This window comes from Chiroxiphia lanceolata, chromosome 27 (assembly GCF_009829145.1).
Source record: "Chiroxiphia lanceolata isolate bChiLan1 chromosome 27, bChiLan1.pri, whole genome shotgun sequence".
In the NCBI taxonomy this organism is placed as follows: domain Eukaryota; kingdom Metazoa; phylum Chordata; class Aves; order Passeriformes; family Pipridae; genus Chiroxiphia; species Chiroxiphia lanceolata.
The window spans coordinates 5,819,098-5,838,871 of record NC_045663.1 but is presented as its reverse complement, the minus strand read 5'-3'; the positions used below and the strand labels follow the sequence as shown (position 1 = coordinate 5,838,871).

Below are 19,774 nucleotides of genomic sequence, written 5' to 3'. Positions count from 1 at the left end.
GACCCTACAGAGCTGGTGGTGCCCTTGGAATCTTCAAATCCCTGTGTCCTGGCACTGACCCACCTCACTCAGCCACCTTCGGAAGCATCCCAAGGGCCATGTGTGGATTCTCTGGGGATGGAGAGAGGGCAGGAGAGCAGGGCTGAGCCCCTCCATCCCCAGGGTCTCCTCTCTCCCTCACAGCACTGTCCCAGCCCGCTGTGTCCATCCCCTGCAGGACACGGGACATGTCACAGGGGACATAAAGGGATGTTGTGATGGGGCTTCCCAGGAGCACAAAATATTTCTTTTTGTGGAGGGGGAGCCTTTTTTCCTCAGCTTCTTATGAAAGTTCCTGTTTTAAGAACTGTTTTAGAAGGATTTCTGCTGTCAATTCAAAACCAAAAGATTAAAACCATTTTGGGCAGTGTCATTTCTCCTTTTGTGGTCTTGCTGATGAGTGAAACGCAGCCTCCAAATAACGTTATGAAATCCTTTTTTTATTTCCATTCTCCATCTAATATTTAAACTTTTCCCTCAACTTTCTGCAAGTTAAGAGGGTTTTTGAAAAAATGAGGTCACTGGCTCCTGATTATTTGTGTTAAGAAGAAATACAAGGGGGATGTGAAGTTACAGAAGTTATCTGTTTATTGCTTCAGCCACTGAAAAAAACCGCCAAATATTGAGATTCTTCACAAAACAGGTTTTTAAGGTTTTTTCCAGCCAGTGCTGACCCCACACTCCCATTATCAAATCACAATTACTCCCCCAATTTCCCCAAAACCCACAGCTCCCAAGTAATTTTCTCTTTTCCCATCATCTTTCTTCCAGCCAGGAGAAAGAGGAGACGCAGAACCCCCACAGTCACAGCTACCAGATTAATGGAATAAAGCAGAAACAAGGGAAATTTAATTAATATTTATCCCCACCCATGTCCCTCAAGAGTCCTGCAGCTCCACTATGCAAAGGTAGCAACTGCTTCTCCCATCACTGCCTCTGGTTTTTAGCCAAAACTTCTCCATGAGAGGGGGTCACTTTTAGCAAACATACTCCCCTAACTTTTCCAAGAGTGTTTATTGTCTGTTCTTTGTGCCCAGGGCTCTGGTTTGTAGCTCTCCAGGGGTTTTTGAGTGGAAAAATAAAGCATGGTGAGGTTACAGAGGAAAGGTGGGTAAGCTGATAAAGATATTTTAATGATCTATTGAGAATGGCTCTGGCAGGGTCAGCTCTTGGCATTGCAGGTCTACAAAAGGTCTCCTTTTAAGTGTAGTTATAATAAGAAAAGACAAAAAGAGATGGAGAAGTTGGACTTGATCCTGCTGGGTCAGGATATTCCATGATTCCATGATTCTAAGACATGCTGTCTCCAAATTACCAACAACTCATCTTCACTGATCCGTTTTGTCTTCTGCTTTCCCTCAGTGACCAAAAGGGAGCAGAGAGGGGTGGGCAGGGTGGAAGGCGAAATGTCTGCTTCCAAAACAAATCCTCAGTGTGATTTTCAGCTTTGTCCCCAAAGGCGGGCTCTGGTAGTGATGACAACCCTGCCTGACACAAGGACCTCGATGAAGTCTGCAGCTGGCACTGCCAGACAAGGTAGAGAAATCCTGGATTGCCAAGGCACATAGGACTTGTTATTATTTTGTTTATCAGTGAAACATCCTGGATAAAGAATCATTCATTTCTCATTAAAGCCATCCTGTGCTTCCTGAGAATTGGAATCAGATCCGTGTGTGCCATCTGCTAACACTAATTTGTGCTGATGAAAAGCTGACACAGAATTTCTGTTATCCAGAAACCATCCCAAGGTGCTACAAAGCTTTGCTGATGTCCTGGGAGCATGGCTACCAAGTGAGCCAAGGCTCGAGAAGGGGGATAAGGCATCAGCTTTCCATGAAAAGGGGAAATGGAGAATCCAAAGTCTTGCTCTTTCACCGAAACCCAAAATGGTTTGGGTTGGAAAGGACATAAAGCTCATCTTGTTCCATGCCCTGCCATGGGCAGGGACACCTTCCACTAGACGAGGTGTGTCTAATCCCCGTTCAACCTGGCCTTGGATACTTCCAGGGATGGGGCAGTTCCTCTCTCCAGGGTAGGGAGCACCCCCGGAGCTCCTTCACAAACATGGGCTGCCCAAGCACGACCTGCTCATGCAGCTCTTTGGCAGTTCTGCCACATCCCTAAAGAAAATGCCTAAGAAAGGACTCCCTGCTCTCCTTCCATCCCATTTTTCACCTCCCACAGGGGAGGAAATTTTATAGTGTCCTTGATCATCCTCTCCTAGCAGAGACTCAGTGGCTCAAAAGTGAGACCTGCTTCCCAAAGATCTATGGTTTGCTCCTTCCCCTTAGATCTGGTCTGAGAATAGAAGTTCATCCCAGCTAGTTGCTTCCCACTCCTGGCTGGGGTGAATACTGCAGTTCTCCCACAGAAGTGACCAACAGAAAGGTGTCTCCTGGCCTCTGACAGCCTGTGACAACCTGTGACAGCCTGACAGCTTGGCAGCCCCAGGACCGGGGAGTTTGCACAAAATGAGGAGCTAATTAATAGTCAACAAAGCTGCTGGTGGGTCACAGAGAGGATCAGCAGCATCCACAGTTGACTTTCTCAGCCCCAGGGCTCCTTTGGGGGTTAAGAAGAGCCAAAAAAGTTATTGTGCCAGAGGAATGAGCAAACAGGACCTGACCATGCATAAGGAATAAAATCATTGTGAGAATCAGAATGGTTTGGGTTGGAAGGGACCTGAAAGACCAATTAGTTCCAAGCCCCTGCCATGGATAGGGACACCTTCCACTAGCCCAGGCTGCTCCAAGCTCCAAGCTCCATCCAGCCTGGCCTTGGACACTTGCAGGGATGGGGCAGCCATAGCTTCTCTGGGCAACCTGTGCCAGGGCCTCCCCACCCTCACAGACAAGAATTTGTTCCTAATTTCTAATCTAAATCCATCTTCCTTCAACTTAAAGCCATTCCTCCTTTTCCTGTCATTGCATAGCCTTGTAAAAAGTCCCTCCCCAGCCTTGTAGGCCCCCTTTGGACACTGAAAAGCTGCTATAAGTTCTCCTTACAGAGCCTGACTCAACACATTATCGTTTCAGGGAGAGTTTCAAACTCTGGTTGCTCAACAGGGCCGGTGATGGCATGTGCAGCATCACCCTGGAAGGCATTGCAGACATCTCAATTCCAGGTTGCATCATCACTGAATGAATCAGGCAGATAACAAGGCTGCTGCCTCTGGAAACCTTCTGTTTACACACAGCTATCTTGGTATCCAGGCAAACAGAGAGGACAGGAAAGGAAATTCTGAAAAAAACCCTAATAACTTCTGGGTGCTATTTCTGGTCCTGCCACCAGCTCGCTCTGTGACCTTGAGTAGGATGTTTCCCCTTCTCTTTGCTTCGATTTTCCCACTCCTAAAAAAGCCTTAACCAAGGCAAGGTATTTTTCAAGCACTGGTCTCCCAGGGCTGTCAAAGCCTGAATGCCTTTCAGGAAGATAAGGAGCACCAGTACAAGCCTTGAGGGCTTATAAAAAACTTGGGTTGTCACCGTTTCATTCATAAGACACTGTTGCCTCCACGTAAAATGGCCCTGCCTTTGTTAATCTCTCCTGCCTAAAGCAGCTCCAAAACGCTGGGAAAACAAAGATAAGAGGAGCATCTCAAAATATCTTCTACACTCAAATTTGCAGAGAGAGGGGGAAGAAAAGGAGGGGGCAGCAGGAGGATCTCACAGGGTGACTCCAGCTGAGAAGGGGATGGAGCAGCATCCTCTGCTCCAGGTCCCCAAAAAAGTTTGGAGAAGGAGAGGGGTGATGGCAGACCCCCACAATGGGAAGGGTGTCCCTGGGTGCTCCCTCAGTGCTGCAGCTTCCAGGCTCTGAAATCCAGGAGATGTGGAGGAACCACAAGTACTTTTCCACAGAATGTTTTAATATAAACTCTTGGCTCCTGTACACTCAAACAAAAATGTTTGGGAACTGAACATGGAGACCTCCTGCTGGTGATCTGAGCCAGAGCAGGGCGCCTGCCCAGGGAAGTATGTGGTTTATTTGTCTTTGGTTCTCTAGTCCTGACTGTGTGGGACATGTAGCACCAGAACTCATCCATCCCAGGGCTTTCCATGACTCCAAATAAAAAGGGATTTAAGTCCCTGTCTTCCTCAGGCCCAGGGTCGCTTCTGCTGTAATTGTGCCCAAACTACTTCAGAAGAAAAAGTCACTGTTCAATTTATTTTTGATTTTTAAGAGCCGGTCACATAAATCAGGGATGGGACTGACAGTCATGGCTCTCACGGGGTATTTAGGTCTTGTATTTATATGTCTTTAATTCCTGAAGGTGTAAATGTAAAACACATCAGCTGCTCTACACCAGCAACCAACCAATGTCTTTTTTTAATCCAGAATAATCATGGAATCACAGGATAGTTTGGGTTGGAAGGGACCTTCAAGCCCATCCAGTTCTACCCCCTGCCATAGGCAGGGACACCTTCCACTAGCCCAGGTTGCTCCAACCTGGCCTTGGACATTTCCACGGATAGGGCAGCCACAGCTTCTCTGGGAAACCTGTGCCAGGGCCTCCCCACCCTCCCAGCCAAGAATTCCTTCCCAATCGCCCATCTATCCCTGCCCTCTGGCAGTGGGAAGCCATTCCTCCTTGTCCTGTCCCTCCATCCCTTGTCCAAAGTCTTTGCCCAGCTCTCCTGGAGCCCCTTTAGGCACCTTATCCTACATTTTTAGTGCCGCTTTCAAAGCATTACAATTGTTGCTGCTTCATTGACTCAGTTGCTCATTTGAAGACAAAAGAGATCCTGAACTATTTTATTTAATTTGCTTTCCAAAGCTTGCTTGGTCACCCTTTGATCCTATTTAAACTTTCCAAATTCCTTTATTATATCCTTTTTTTGTTTCTGGCAGAACTTCTGAACTAGAACATAATACTGGGACACAAATGAGGGAAAGGAAAATATAAGAACAGTCGATTATTTGACCTCTGGGACAAAAATTTTTATAGCTACTTCTATTTAAGCTTCCCAGTAAACCTTGGTGGGTGTCATTACCTCTTTGGGTAAGAAATCCACTGCCTCTCCCCTTGCCATTCATAAATGGGATTAACAACTTCTTCTCAAAGGGGATTTAATTGTGGGGCATAAAAATTCGACAGGAAAACAACAGCCCTGAAGTCCAGGAAACGGTAAATCAGATTTTTGATGCCTGAAGGATGTATTTATAGAATCACAGAATCAAAGAAAGTCCTTTGAGATCATCAAGTCCAACCATAAACACTGCCCAGTCCATCTGAAACTTTATTTCAAATTAAGTTATAAAGGTGGGAAAGTTTTATTTTTTCCAGGTGAAGCTGCTATAATGCTGCTTGTCCTTTTATCTCTGATGGCAGGTGCTCCTCAAACAGGGAGCAAATGCCAACTGCATTGGCTCTCCAGGGAAAACGAGGTATCGAAAATTCTCAATGCTCTCAAAACTGATTGAAAATAATAAAAGGAATGCAGAGAATGGCAGATTTTAACTTTCTTTTCTACTAGATGCAACTATCCATCTACTTTATCCACCCCATTCTAGGTCACAGTTATTTTACTAAAGAAAACTTCCTTAAATATTTTCCATTTCATTCACCATTTTTGGCTTAGTCTCCCTTTAATAACTTGCCCTGAAAAGGCATTAGTTGTGTTTTAACCAGAGTACAGAAAGGAAGTGTTTGGTTCTTCGGAAGAAGGAACTGGTTTATTTGATGTGAATGAAAAGGGATCGAGTGACTTCTCCTGCCTTCCTGCAGAACTGAGGAGAATATTTACATTAAACCAAGCTTGGCTCCTGCCTCACACACATCCTTTATCTCTGCATGTCTCCAAAGCATGAGATCTCCAAGAAATAACAGAAATTCCAATCAGGAAATAGCAATTTATTTTTTCCATAGCCCAAGAAACTCCAAAGTTGGAGGAGCAGGACATGGCTTCAACCCAAGACCAAGGACTGAGTGTGCCCCCCATCATTGCATCCTCTTTGGAAAATCATGATTCCAGCTCATCCAGCTGCAAAATCAAAAGAAACTCTTTGCTTTGGCATTCCAAATTAGGAGTTACCTTTTCCTTCAGACCACACAGGGATGCTGCTCAAAGCACTTGGAAATCTGGTTGCTCAGCACCTGAACTTAATCCTTGTCCATGATGTTGTACAATTGACAATCAGGACACTATGATGGCTCGGGAGAGGTACAGCAATTCCTGGGATTTTAACTGCTCTAAAAGCCCTGGAAGACGAGCTGCCATTCTGGCATTTAGAGGGAGTCAAGAAGTATCATGGAACCATGAAATGGTTTGGGTTGGAAGGGACCTTAAAGCTCATCCATGAGCAGGGACACCTTCCTCTAGCCCAGGTTGCTCCAAGCCCCGTCCAACCTGGCTTTGGACAATTCCAGGGATGGGGCAGCCACAGCTTCTCTGGGCAACCTGTGCCAGGGCCTCACCACCCTCACAGGGCAGAATTTCTTCATATATCTGACCTAAATTTCCCCTCTTTGGGTTTGAACCTATTCCTCCTTGTTCTATCACTACAATTTCTGTTGGAGAGTCTGTCTCTGGCTTCCTTGTAGGCCCTTCAGATACTGGAAGGATATCAGAGCAGGCTAAGACCAGAGTCTTGGCTTATCAAAACCTTGACCTCTGCACCAAAGCCCACATCCCATGGCACGAACACCCACAGCCAGGTCACACTGACCCACCTCCCACAGTTTGGGACACCACCAGCAGCACCAGACCTCATGTGATGTCAACATCCAAAGGGATGGAGCAGCATCTACCTTCCACAACCACCCTCTCCCCTTCCAGCAGAGGGTGGGGAGAGGTCTGGGCCATCTCTGTACTCTCAGCAACGTGCCCTTGTTCTCTCACAAGCTTGTCCAGTCCAACAGGAGCTGGCACTTGAACTGGCTCATCCAGAGTGTCCTGAACCACATGTCACAGTCTTTAGCCTTTCCATGAGGGGTGTAAGTGGAGGGGATGAAAGAGGGATAAGGAAACATCACAAGGAACTGGAAAATAAGCTTTCTGGAGAGACTACTTATTACACTGCTTCAAAATTTTATAAACAAAAGAAGGCACCAGAGCCTTCCACTGATTAGGTTAAATTAATTTAAAACAGAAGCAAATACTGCTTGTCTACAAGCTTCAGTTACCTGGAAACACAGATAAACCCAAAACACACTTTTCAAGGGCAGTACAGTTGAGGTGGTTCTTTTTCAGAAACTTGGTCCTCATGGAAAAATACAAAATTGGAAATGGCTTTTATTAGCAAGTTAATAATATACTGAAATACAAATATACACTCAGTCTTTAATTAGATTTCGTAGAATTAAGTCAAATTATATATATATATATATATATATATATATATATATATACACACACACACACAAATGTTGTGTAACAGCTGTTCACTAATCTCTGCTGTTTCTTTAAAAGTAACTTTCAGGACAGAAAAGAGGGAGGAATTTAATGTTATTTGGAGTTTCCTTAAGAGACTTAAGAGACTGAAGAGCAAAAGCTGTGATGGTTTAGGGTTGCTAGGAGCAGCCTGTGGCCAAATCCCACATGCAGGGAACCCAGACCCGAGCAGGGGTAAAGTACCAATGTGAACATCCCTCATACACAAAAATCTGTCCTGTTTTCTTTTGGGTTAATAACAGGAACACCCTCCAAGTGTCAAAAGCCAGGATTGGATTCCCTTCAGATCTGAATGTGTCCCTCCTGGTGCTCTGAAATGCAGGGACCAGAATACAGCCTGTTCCTGCCCTGCTGCACTTCACCCTCAGGACCCAGCAAAGAATCATGGAGTATAGAATATCCTGAGTTGGAAGAGACGCACAAGGACCGTCCAGTCCAACCCCTGGCCCTGCCCAGGACACCCCAACAACCCCACCCTGTCCCTCAGAGCGTTGTCCAAATGCTCCTGGAGCTCTGGCAGCCTTGGGGCCGTGCCCACTGCCCTGGGGAGCCTGGGCAGTGCCCCAGCACCCTCTGGGGGAAGAACCTTTCCCTGAGATCCATCCCAATCCCCCTGGCACAGCTCCAGCCATTCCCTTGGGCTCTAACAGACTCACCTTTAAGAAAAGTCCAACAGCTTCCAGATTTTTAGCCCAGCACAATCCAGCCAAGAAGAGCTCAAAACTCCTTATTTCTTTCCGATTAACTGCCTAAACCTTGACTTGAGGAAAGTTTTGCTGCAGTGATGGCAAATAATGTCACCCAAGAAACAATATCTTGGTATCTGCTGAGCAGTGAGGAATCTTTCAGGGCTGGAAGAAGGAATTAAGCCACACTCCAGTGTATTCCACATCTAGGCCCTTCAGATACCAACTGTAATATACATATTGGTGCTACCTGCCAAAACCAAGCACAAATTCTGGGCTCAAATCAATAATTTCCCCATAATTTTAATAGGTGCACTGTAGGGGCTTCCCAAAGTTGTGACTGAATAGGGGAAATTCATAGAATGGTTTGGGTTGGAAGGGACCTCAAAGCCTATTCAGTCCCACTTCCTGCCATGGGCAGGGACACCTTCTGCTAGCCCAGGTTGTTCCAAGCCCCATCCAACCTGGCCTTGGACGCTTCCAGGAATCCAGGGACAGCCACAGTTTCTCTGGACAAACTTTTCCAGGGTGTCCCCATCCTCACAGCCAAGAATTCCTTCCCAATATCCCATCTAATCCTGCCATCTGGCAGTGGGAATCCATTACCCCTTGTCCTGTCACTCCAGGCCCTTGTAGGAATACAGTGTGTCTGTCAAAAAATCTGGCACAAAAGCATTTCACAGGTTCCTTTCTAGGATAAATCCTAAAGTTTCCTTTGACAACCAAACCAGATCACATTCCTTCCCTGCAGTCTGCAGCCCTCCATGTTCCAGGACTACTTCAGGTACCTGGGTACAGCTAATCCTCCTCCCACTGAATTGGGCTCATTTTGGAATAAGGAACTGTAAACTTTGGTCCTGGTTTTTACAGCTTGTCCAGTGGCAGAGAACTATGGAATATGTCACTTATTTCAAATCAATTCCAAGAGGTCAGCTCAGCTTAACTTAGACCTGTAGTTCATCAGCCCTCACTTTTCACTTGTTTAGACAAGACAATCCCTCCAATGGTCTTAAGCCCAACCAGCCTTTGGATGATTTCAGTGTGAAGGAGATTTGCTCCAGTATTCCATGGGGATGTGGGATGGCAGCAGCAGCTGTTTCCAGCAAACAGAGAAGGAACCTCTGCCAGCACAGCCCAGTATGTTGCTGTTTATTTATCCAGCACCATTCACAAGCACTGTGGTGCTTCACAGAGTTGAGCAGAACAAGCCACAAACATAAACTGTGGTTGTTCAGAGAAGAGACAACAAGAGACCTGGAGAGGGACTTCGGACAAGGGCCTGGAGGGACAGGACAAGGGGGAATGGCTTCCCACTGCCAGAGGGCAGGGCTAGATGGAATATTGGGAAGGCATGCTTGCTGTGAGGGTGGGGAGGCCCTGGCACAGGTTTCCCAGAGAAGCCGTGGCTGCCCCATCCCTGGAAGTGTCCAAGGTCAGGCTGGATGGGGCTTGGAGCAGCTATCGGGGAAGGTGTCCCTGCAGGGGGTGGAACGAGATGAGCTTTAAGGTCCCTTCCCACCGAAACCATTCTGGGATTCTGGGATCTTCAATCACTCATCAGTCACAGCGTGACATGGGGGATTCCAAAACTAAACTCACAGCAGTTCTTCAACTGTTCCATCACAGTTGCCAGTGCAGGTTTTAACAAGTAATTGCTTCCTGACCAGTGAACTCCCACCAGTGAAGAGGGGAAAGGAGCTAGGTTTTTTCCCTGTGGAAATTTAAGGTTCATACAGCTGTTGGTGACTGGCACTGCAGACACCAGGACTAAACAAACCCCAAATAGAAGGTCTATCTAGAGACTATCTAGAACTATTCTAGAGACACACAATTCTCCCTGGAAAGGCAAAGCAAGGGGAAGGCTGCTGAAGATGCCCTAGAAATGCAGTTTGGGAATATGTATTTGAATATTCTGCACTTGGAGAACGGCCCTGGTGGATGTTTTGGTGAGGACAAACTGTATTCTAGATGAATGGGAGAAGATAAAGGCTTGCAACAGCTGTGCACTGCTCCAGTAACTCACAATCTCTCAAAAAAAGAGAATTCACTGTTACAGAACTAGAATTACCCAAGTTATATCTTTTATCCAGGCAATAAATTCTTGTGGGCAGTGGTTTCGGTCTGGAGAACGAGTAAGTGGCTTTCCGACAGGTAGCTCACCCCACTGAACTTACTGTCTTTGGCTGGAGGGGGGTTCTGATGACAACCAGAAACATTCTGATGACACTCAGAAACCACTTTATTTCCCCATCCCCACAGCAGAGAAGGCTCATTCAGTTTAAAAGCTCCTTCTCCAGCACTGTGTTGATGGATCAGGATCTTGTCTGAGGAGCTGAGTGGGCGGATTTACAGGATCACAGAATATGCTGAGCTGGAAGAGAATCCGAAGAAGGGCAATGAAGATGGTGAAGGGCCTGGAGGAGAAGCCATGTCAGGACACTGAGGGCACTTGGTGTGTTCAGTTGGACAAGAGGAGACTGAGGGAAGACCTCATTGCAGTTCCAGCTTCCTGGGCAGGAGCAGAGGAGGGGCAGGCCCTGAGCTCTGTTCTGGGGGGACCAGGGAGAGGACCCTAGGAAATGGCCTGGAGTTGTGTCAGGAGAGGTTTAGGTTGGATATCAGGAAAAGGTTTTTTCCCCAGAGTTGGGCACTGAACAGGCTCCTCAGGGCAGTGGGCACAGCACCAAGGCTGCCAGAGCTCCAGGACAATGTTCTGAGGGACAGGGTGGGATTGCTAGGACATCCTGTGCAGGGCCAGGAGTTGGACTGAATGCTCCTTGGGGATCCCATCTCATTCAGCATATTCTGTGATCTTGTGACATGGGAGCCCAGCACAGATTGTGAAAGCTCCCTGAGACCTTAGGGAATGGCTGGAGCTGTGTCAGGGCAGGGTCAGGTTGGATCTCAGGAAAACATTCTTCCCCCAGAGGGTGCTCAGGCTCCCCAGGGCACTGGGCTCTCCCAGGCTCCCCAGGGCAGTGGGCATGGCCCCAAGGCTGCCAGAGCTCCAGGACAATACTCTGAGGGACAGGGTGGGATTGTCGGGGTGTCCTGTGAAGGGCCAGGAGCTGGACTGATGATCCTTAGAGGTGCCTTCCAGCTCAGGATATTCTGTGATCCTGTGAAGAAGCATTTGGATGCTCCTCTCAGGCACAGGGTGGGACTGTTGGGGTGTCCTGTGCAGGGCTAAGAGCTGAACTCAAACATAAATGAGGAGGGGCAGTGTCTTTGATCCTAATTCTGAGACTACGCTGAGGCGGTTCCTGTAGCAGGAGGACCCCGAATAGTACAGGAACAAACGTGAGTCCGTCCCAAACTCTGTGCAGGCGAGGAAAAGGCCGGTGCGGAGGATGTGGGGCCCAGGGTGTTTGGGAAGGAGGTGGGGCCCAGGGTGTTTGGGGAGCAACAGGCGTTGCTAGGGGTGACGCAGTCCCCTCCCGTGGTCCCCTCCCGGGGCCGGGAGCGTTGCCGGGCGACACGGGAGCGTTTCCCAAACCAAACATCCCCATCCCGCTCCACCGCCAGCGCTCACTAAATATGTCAGCGGGTATTTGGAGAGCCCGGGAGGAAGGACAAATAACGCCTTTGCCATGGGAACCGCGAGGGGGGGCCGCGGGCGCCGCCGCTTTGTTTTGGGCTTATTTTATTTTATTTAATTGTTATTTCAGAATAAACGGATTAACAGGCTGGAGGGGGTTCTTCAAAGCAGATGCCCAGGAAAGAAATTTTTTTTTTTTTTTTAAATAGTATTACTTTTTTTTGAAAAATTATGTTTTTATTTAACATAATATTTAACATTTCTTTATTTTGTTTTCAATCATTATGTTTTTTAATTTAACATAATGTATAGTATTTATTTTTGCTTTAAATTATTATGGTTTTGTTTAACATAATATATAACATTTTAAAGAAATTGTTATGTTTCTTATTTAATGTAATATATAACTTTTAAAATTATTATGGTTTTTATTTAACATAATATATAGCATTTATTTTTGTTTTAACTTATGTTTTTATTTAACATAATATTTAACATTTATTTATTCTTTAAATTATTCTGGTTTTATTTAGCACAATATATAACATTTATTTATTTTTGGTTTAAATTATTATGGTTTTTATTTTACTTTTAAATTATTTTTAAGTTATTTTTGTTTTTTAAAATAGTATTAATATTATTTGGGAGTCAGTAGTAACTCCTCACCATGCAGAGCCCTGTGGCCCTAAACACCAGAGGCACCCCTAAACACACAGAAGTCACTGAGCAATTTCTCTCAACTTCCTTCTTTTTTCCCCATCTATTTGTAGATCCCTACAAGTTTTCCAGCAGAATTTAGATCCCTTTAAAGCAGGATTTAGCTCACTTAAAACAGGTTTGCTCTTCTTGGTGGTGTCTCTGAGTCCAGGGAAAGTCAGCTTGGATGGGAAATGAGCTTTTGGGAGACTGTGTGTGTGGTTTTGGAGTGTCCTCTGATTTGACGGAGAAAAGGAATTAATCAAAAAGATGTTTTCTTCTGGTTCCACAGACATGGGAAGTTAATTTAAATTCTCTACATTAAAATTTGTGGCAATTAATCATAAGCAAAAATATACAAACACCCAGAGGATTTTAAGGCAGAGCTTAAAGAATAGAGAGAGGCTTTTGTTGGATGGTGGAAACAGCATTGTCCTGGGTACAGTGGGAAGATCTGAAACATAAAAGCTCTGCTGGTGCTTGCTGATCATCACTGAGGCCACATCCTGCTGTCACAGGTTCCCAGATTCAATAGGAGCAGATTTGGGGCAGAATTTGTCCCTCCAACTTTTAAATCTAAGCTTAGGCAGTGGCATCACATCACCTCGGCAGTGATTAATGCTAAAGCTTCTCACTTAAGTGGCTGATTTTCAGCTGTAGCTGCTTTCAGTGCTTCCTTTGGGGTTTCTCCAGGTGTTTTTCTCCTGATCGCAGAATCACTAAGGCTGGAAAAGACCTCCAGGATCATCATTCCTTTGATAGAATGCACAGTCCTCCAGGGCACTGCACAAAATTGGAGTGAGGCTTCACTTCCCTGAGGTAAATCTCATAAAAAGCAGAAATAACTCATCCATTGGATGAAAAATAAAAGTCATAGCCTTCAATACTTTTAAAATAAGCTATTTCAAAATTTTGGGTTTTTTTTTAAGTATTTTTTTAAAACTATTTCTGACCCAGCCCCCAAAGTACTCCTTGGCTTTTTAGGATTTGACTGCATTTATCTCCCTCCAAGGGGGACTTTCCTGCACGAGAACAGCAAGCCCAGGAATATTCTGAAGTAGGTAAATGATCTTTTTCCTGAGATGTTCAGAGCAGCCACTTATGCAAGACCCGCTGGCACAGCTTGGCAACTTAAAAAGACAACTGAAATTAAAAAGTCAGAACTTGAAGAATCTCCCCAGCAAAGGGATAACAACCCCCCCCCTTCAGCTGAGGTGACCCTGTAACATTTACATTCAGTGCATGGAAAAGCCAACTCAAACCAACCTCATTCAACCCTTGGCCATCCTGCCCATGGCCTTGAGGCAAAATTCAGCATTGAAGCCTCCAAACTGTGTGAAATACGGTTAAAAGATGCTCTAACATAGCAATATTTAGCTAAGTAAAGGACTTTAGAGGAGAATTCTGGCCATGACAGCAGAAGCAGCAGAGATGAACGTGACCGACCTCTTGATACCTCTGGTCTCACTCAAACACCAGCCTGTAAAACAAGCCAAAACTCCCTGTCTAGACTCCCTTGCTCCTTCCACCAAGATTCCCACAGGGATATCTTTGCTGGCACCGACTCAAGACCTATCAACTCCTTTCTGAGTGTAAAAGAGACCAGCTGCCCTCAAAGACCCACTACACTATTCCTTCTTAGCACAGGCAAATGAAGTCCAAGATTCTTCTCTCTTCATTCTCTTCTGCTAAGTGCCCTTCTTCCTGCTTTATTATGCTAACACCCCTCACTGGAATGAGGAAAACACGTTAAAATTGAGAGCTCACACCTCTCAAGTGCAGATGGTAGTGGGGGTTTCAAAATTCCAGTTGCTGGAGTCCTATAACTCCCACAAGTTACTTACACAAGTAACTCCCACAAGTAAAAGGGTTTCAAGCTTTCCAACTTCCACTGAAAAAAAAGTAAAAAGTAGAACCCAGTATCAGAAAATCACCATTTAAACTGTCAGCCTTCCTTATTTTTATCTCCTAGTGGGTTTTAACCCAACCTTATACTTTGGGGAATTTCTAGTCCTTTGAGGGAGGGAGTTTATTTGCAATCATATAGCAGCCCAAACCCCTTTTTATCTTTTTTTTCCCCAAAAGTTTCTTTCTACTTTTGCTTTCCAGAAGATAAAATGAACTTCTTGCAAGAACCAGAGCAATGTAAGGAGTGTTAAGTGTGACTGCAGGAGCTATTTCAGGTCTATACAGCATTTACTTCCTGTGCTAAGCATATATTGAAGAGGCCATGAAATGCTAATGATCTCCAGACTGCCAGAGATAGAGTCCTACATAGAAGGAAAAACTTTCTTTGAGAGGTTTTTTTTTTTTTGCCTATTCCATCTCCAGAAACCACACAAAACTTTAACACCTCCCTTTGGCTGAAGCTTTCCAAGTTACACTTTGAAAAACCGAAAAGGAAAAACAGATGGGGGTGGGGGAGTGGATAAAGATGATCCACAGAGCTAAAATATCCATTAGTGGTAAATTCCACCACCTCCTCCCCCCCCCCCAGAAAAAAAAGAACTGCATGGGTCAGATTCCACCCGCAGACCAAGGAACCAGCTCCAACCACATTCACTCAGACCTTTTTATTCTCTTGCTTGTCTAAGTGGCTGCTAGGCAACCCCAGCAGCATCCTGCTCATATGCATTAAGTATTAACTATTATTTCATTCCTTCCCCCTTCCTACAAAAAGGCAGCAACCTCAATTCATAGCAGATCATTCTTTTCCCAAAAGGGAATGCTGGCTAAAGTAAGCTGGGAACAGTCAAAGCTGTGGAAGGAAGGAAGGGGTAGATTATTCCCAGTTTAGCTCCAGGACGGGATGCTCAGGGTTTCCAGCACCCAGCATTAGCCATCTACCCCAAGGGCCCTCATTAGGGGATGAAAACTCATTTTTGGTACTCCAGGAGATGCAGCTGCTCCGAGCCAAGCTCTAGAGGGAATTATCTCAGTGCTTTTAGGAGCCTAAAATCCTGGTTTAAGTTTGGTGCTGCTCCTGCTGCATCCAGCCCTTGTGCCCCTTAGGAGGTGGTAATTCTCCTGTGGGAATAAGCCCTGATTTTGCAGAAACAGCTAGAAGAAGAATGCTGATGCACTGACCAAGGGCAAATGAGAGCCAGTTCTGTGAGCACCATCCCCATCCCTGCCAAAGGCAGCTCTTCCAGCCATTCCAGGAGCCAGTTTGCCTGAAGAAATAAAATTCAAAATTGGGACAGGACAAAAGCAAACAGAGGTTGATGGTGTTTAGAAATGACCAGGATACTTCAGCTCAGCAAAGAAGTCCAGTGACACATTGAGTTCTCCAGAGCCTGGTCCCAAACTTGTCCAGAACTACCCTTTACAACAGAGGAGGAAGGTGATGATCAGCAAGGCCTCAGGACAACGAATTTTCCACCTGCAGGAAGATCCAAAGGCAGGACAGGAAGGGACCCCCTGCCCTGGGAGGGAGCTGCTGACAGGCTGAGCCCAGCGCTCCTCCAGCCCGGTGACATTTCTGAGTAATTACAAACCCTTACGATCCATTATAATGTTAATTTACTGGCTTGTTGTTGTGGAGAAGTGTGATTAGATGTTTTGTAGCTACGATGCAGAATGGAAGGAATGCTAAGAATGCCTCCACTGAAAACTGAGCAACAGCGGGAAGAGCAGGAGCTGGAGCAGAGAGGAGTATCCCCACAGGCACCTCTGGAGCCTGGGAAGGAGCCCAGGTACAGAAGAAGGAAGCTCCAGAAAAGCCGCCAAGCAAGAACAATGTTCACAGAATCCCAGAACCTCAAAGCTCATCCAGTCCCACCCCATCCAGTCCCTGCCATGGGCAGGGACACCTTCCACCAGCCCAGGTTGCTCCAAGCCCCATCCAACCTGGCCTTGGACACTTCCAGGGATGGGGCAGCCACAGCTTCTCTGGGAAAGCTGTGCCAGGGCCTCACCACTCTCACAATAAAGAATTTTTTCCTAATATCCCATCTAAACTTCCCTTCCTTCAGCTTAAGCTGTTCAGCCCAGACACAGCAGCACTTGAAGGAAACGATGCTTTGTGTGGTATCTTTACACACACTCCATCTGTGAGGGACCAGGGACAGGAGGGTCTCACCTGTATCACACCTCACTTTGTCATCTCCCAAACAAAGAAATGAGTATTTGCCTCAACCAAGGGCATCCTATTGATTTACATCATCACCTCAATTCAAGATTTCAGGTTAAATGTTTTTCTTTAATACAGGTCAGCCAGAAAACATTTCTTTTTCAAATTATGAGCCATTTCCTGGGTTGGGGCTCCACTCATAACCAACATCAGTGGGCTACTGCTGAGGATGACAAATCAGCCATAATTTCATTTCTGAAACCCACCTATTAAAAGGGCCGCCAGATTTGATATAAACCTTCCTCCACAAAACAAACTGATTAAATGCAAACTGGTCTGGAGTCCCCAAAGCTTTGTAACAACAAACTTCACGCAGCAGTTTTGTATTTTGCAGGTGGAAATACAGTGGAATATTCATTTGCAGCCTAACATAAGGACCTAGTTACTCTGCAAAGTAATATTTTTAAGCTATGAACAGTCCCTAAATTATTCAGAGATGGAAAAAACAAATCCATCTCCTCTAGAAAGGAAAGCCATCAGCTGCTGAGAACAGAGAACTCTCCACCTAAGGCCAAATAATTAGCAATGCAAATACCAGCGGAGAAGTGCAGTGATATTAGCAGAGAGAAAGGTTTTCCAGGAACACTCTTGCAGTGAAAAAGAGTAGCAGAGTATGTTTTATATCACAGGGTCATTTAGGTTGGAAAACACCTCCAGGATCATCAAGTCCAACGCGTGACCAAACACCATCTTGTCTCCCAGCCCAGAGCACTGAGTGCCACGTCCAGTCGTTCCTTGGACACCTCCAGGGATGAGGACTCCACCATCTCCCTGGGCAGCCCCTTCCAATGCCTGAGCACCCTTTCCATGAGGAAATTCCTCCTGATGTCCCACCTGAAATGATACAGCTATAAAGAAGCAGAAAAGGCAGAGTGAGGAGCAATCATCACCTTCTGACCTGAGCTTCTGACTGTGCTGACACAGTGAGTGACCTCAGGGCTCAGCTTAGACTTGTTTTCATGGATAATTCAAATAGCAGCCACTTGTCAGACTTGTTAGCTCAGGGAGAGTTTAAATGGGGAAAGACCCCTCAGATGAGGCAGAGGGGTCTCTCCTGTGCCACTCCATCACCCCAAATGTACACACACAGTGCCCTTGTGTTCATGTCACCACAACAACCTGCCCGCTGTTCATCCCTTTCACTAAGATCTTAATTCACAGATCTTAATTCTCAGACCACAGGAATGAGATGGCAGCAATGGGGGAGGAATCAGGGCTCTCCTGCCGGGTTCCTGGAGGACAATGGAACTCCCTCGGCCACCCAGATGTTTGCAAATTCCCACAAAGAGCCTAATTACCAGCGCAAGGATTAACTAAACTTGTTGCCTCCCTCACAGTCACACCAAAGACTTTTATATCAAAGCTGCAAAAACCAGGAGCAGATCTTTCCTTTATGGACACCAAAGGAGGCAGGAAGATGATGTACAAGATTTAGCTCCTGGATACCTGTGTCTCCAGGAGCACCAGCTGAATATTCCTGGTTTTAAGCATCCTCCAGACTTCCCTGAAGCATCGACTGCGGATTTTGCAAAAAGCACAGTGCTAGAAACACCGAACCATCAGCAGCAACTTTTCCCCTTATTCTTCTGCAAAGAACAATGCAGATGCATCGTTGTGTGAAGCACAGGGAGATCAGTCTGAGGCACTGAGAGCCAAGATCCTGCTCTGTGTGGGCTGGGAAGCTTTCCATGGATTTTTTCCATAAAACAGATTGCAGGGGTGGCTTGATCCACTCACCTCAAACTGATTCTCCTGAGCTGTGCGGCTTCAAAAGGATCAGAGGAATCACCCAGCATTTAGATTTTTCACTGTTACTGGGGATTCACCCCTTTTTTCCTTTTAAAATGATGAATTGTTTAGTCATTGACCCATTACTGCTCTCCTTCAATTTTCCTTTCTGACTGAACTGCATAAACCTGTGTTTTAAAAGACACTAACAATCCATAGGGTAAGTCCTTCATTTGGAGCATTCTTCCCAAACAGACAAAAAAGGAAAAAAAGACATTTATGAAGAGGAAGAAGGACAGGTCCTAGAGCATGAAACTCCACTTTATCCTGTTATTGAGGAATTGGGACCGGGTTTCTACAACATCCACACTCGACCCTTCCCTACTTCCTGACTCATTCCCTGGGCCATGAGCTGTGGGTATTTATGAGCGAACATGCTTCAACAACCTAAAGCATTTTAGAAAAAGCTTCCAATGGCTCTGGAGAGCCTCAGAGCAGCAGGTAGCCAGGAAAGACCAGTGCACTGCCAATTTGAAAAGCAGAATGATTTGTTCTCTTAAAAAACTTAACCTTTGCAGCAGCTCCTTTATTCACTGAGAAGGGATTTGGGTGGGGAATAGAGAGAAGAGTCTCTCTGGTGCAGCCAAATGGAATTCCAGATCCAGTTAGTTCAGGCAGGGAGCTGAGGGGAAGATGTCAAAATATGTTTTCCATTAATGTAACAGCAGAAACACGACAGGTTTTAAATACTATACACAAACAATTACTGCTCTGCTCACAGAACCTGTGCCAATGAGAGTGATTTTATCACCATAGTTAGTTTAAACCAACAGCAACAGAGTTGTAAGTCAGCAATATGGTATTTTATTCTTAAATATTTGCCTGGGATGCTACTTGACATCAGAATTCAGTCAAAATAAACTTTAGCAAATGATAAACGATCCCATCTGCCTGTTTCAAAGGAAAAAAAAAAGAGTAGGTTTTGTTAATTCTGAATTTCCAGTTTCCACAAGAAAAGGGACATTTTCTGTTCTTATTTAGCAGTGGTCCATGAAAAGTGAATGGGTTTAGCTCAGGGATAGAGGGCAGAGGAGTCCAGCAATCAAGACACTAAGAGCAGATTTTAAAAATCAATAGGACACTAATTTTTTTAGTGAAGAAGTTTAACTTTCTGCAGATGGAGGGAGAAAAAGGGAACACCATCACCTTCCCTGCAGCTGCACTCAGGTGCTGCATCACTCCAGAGGCAACAGTGGCAATAATGCTCATGGTTCAGCACTCCCAGCACAGGAGGTTTGTCTCTCAAGGTCATTATGAACCAGAAGAGTCAAGTAACTCTCCCTCCAACGCAGGTACAGAGGGAGCTCTGAACGACAGAACTGAAGGAATGGACTCAAAGGGGCACCGGGAGCAGTTTATAGGGAGCTCCCAAGAGATACTGTTGTCTCTAGGAAAGTGGTTGTAACCACTGTGACGGGAGAGGGAAAGGAAGGGAGAAGGGAAAAGGGAAGAGAGGGAGAAGGAGAAGGGGGAGGGGAAAAGGGAAAGGAGGAAAGGGAAG

General features: G+C 45.6%; 1 protein-coding gene across 6 annotated transcripts in view; it reads right to left on the bottom strand.

The window, feature by feature from the left end:
• Window positions 1–19,774, bottom strand: part of RFX2 (regulatory factor X2) — a 64,002-nt gene that overhangs the window by 31,168 nt on the left and 13,060 nt on the right. Inside the window, exon 1 of one of the 6 annotated variants that reach the window (XM_032711720.1) lies at window positions 14,198–14,230. The exons of the other annotated variants lie outside the window; for them this stretch is intronic. The gene's annotated coding sequence lies outside the window, so the exon portion shown is untranslated. Of the gene's footprint in view, window positions 1–14,197; window positions 14,231–19,774 lie in introns of those variants that run through there. 6 annotated transcript variants of the gene reach the window in all.